Source organism: Ptiloglossa arizonensis, chromosome 1 (assembly GCF_051014685.1).
Source record: "Ptiloglossa arizonensis isolate GNS036 chromosome 1, iyPtiAriz1_principal, whole genome shotgun sequence".
Classification (NCBI taxonomy): domain Eukaryota; kingdom Metazoa; phylum Arthropoda; class Insecta; order Hymenoptera; family Colletidae; genus Ptiloglossa; species Ptiloglossa arizonensis.
Genome location: NC_135048.1, coordinates 14175029 through 14176691, shown reverse-complemented (window position 1 = coordinate 14176691; position 1663 = coordinate 14175029). Strand labels below are relative to the sequence as shown.

The following is a 1663-nucleotide window of genomic DNA, read 5'->3' as shown; positions in this document are numbered from 1 at the left end:
ATTAAGAGATTACAAGTTTTAATGTTGCATACTTTTAGATAGAGAAGAATAATATATATATTGGCAAATGGTATGATACATTTGTACGATTAGTATTTAAATTGAATTATATAATATCTGTATGAGTAAGTTAATATTGATTGTTAATTAATAGAAATATTTGTACAAGTACGTATTAGATTTTAAATACATTTTTCAAAATTTCTCAATATCATTAATTGAGTCACTTCAAAATTAAAAGTACACGATAAATGAATTTCAGTCATTGAAAACCATATCCAATGCATATACCTTTCCCATATTCTAATTAACATATTAAAAACTAAGAATAACCGAATTTTATTAATGAAATAGTAAAAGTTTCTGAGTTTTGGAACAAAAACATTAACTCTTAAGGACAAAATGATAAGACATGAAAATTTGCTATAGTGCTACAATGATTTTGAAATAGAATAAGATGCAGTGTTTTTGTGGACAATGTAAACAATTTGATGACCTCAATTGTTATTTTCCTGATATGAAAGTTAAAAGTAAAGCAGTAATGGAAGCATCTCTTCAATACAAGGCACAGATTTTTAATGTATTGCCAAAAATACAATACATAGAGATTATACATAACATGATAGCTGTGGAAAAAAGTATTAAGATAATGCCTTCAAAATGTAAACAAATTTAATAGACCTCTTCATGTGTAGACCCTCAAAGTAAACTCTTAAGCTATTGAGGCTGTAACAAATCAACAGACAAAGTTCTGGAACTTAAGATTAAGGTGATTATACGATATAAGTACTGTACTTAAGAAATGTAGTATTTAAATAATAATCATTAAATATTATTTAGCTATGTTCTTAGTAGATAATGCATAATACATTTATATCTGTGTTTAATCATTTATATCATTTTTAATATGTTTTAAGTGATATCTTCCTATTGTACAAAATGTCTAATGTATAAGTTAAATTCTACATTTTATACGATAAAACCTAAGTAATTAGGATTTATATAATTCAGATATGTAGAACATCAAATCTGTTATCTAAAAGTGGAGACCAAAATGCGGCAGGTTACCATCATTTATATATATGTTTGATGTAAGAATATGTATTAGACTCATGAACAGAATAAGTATAGGATTAATACTCTAACCAATACAATGTATATTGTAGATAAGTTAAACAAATATTGGAAAGATTTTTGCCATATCATAAGCGTTTTATCTACAGAATATTATTTAACAGAAAATAATAATTGCAATAATTTTCTGAAATACTATAAACAATTTCTTTTGCAGGTTGTGGTCCAATAAATATGGTAGCCACCTAGCGGCGACACGCATTAACTAAAGTAGCCTTTGAATTTCTGCAGCTATTGTTAATATTTACTTTCAATAACACTAAAAATTTAAAAAAAATCCATACAAATTGTAGCTAAAATCTGTTTCTAATTGTATCATAATTTTTCTTACATCAATTTTCAAAAATAATATTTCTATTTCATTTAATTATGAACTGACAAATTATATAAAAACTGAAACTGAAAACAGACGAATATAAAAAAATAATAGGTAGAAATAAATGAAAAGTTTAAAGGTACAAAATTCGAAAATGAAAGAGAAATAGTCACCCTATCAATATCCATTACAACGAATTGCAGTAAAATAATA

The 1663-nt window shown here is 25.0% G+C and overlaps 1 long non-coding RNA gene across 1 annotated transcript; it reads left to right on the top strand.

Moving 5' to 3' along the window:
* The first annotated feature begins 202 nt into the window (after positions 1-202).
* Positions 203-1303, top strand: LOC143151269 (uncharacterized). The gene is made up of 2 exons (XR_012993279.1): positions 203-769; positions 1292-1303. It is a non-coding gene; the product is annotated as an uncharacterized LOC143151269 (long non-coding RNA).
* Positions 1304-1663: the final 360 nt, after the last annotated feature.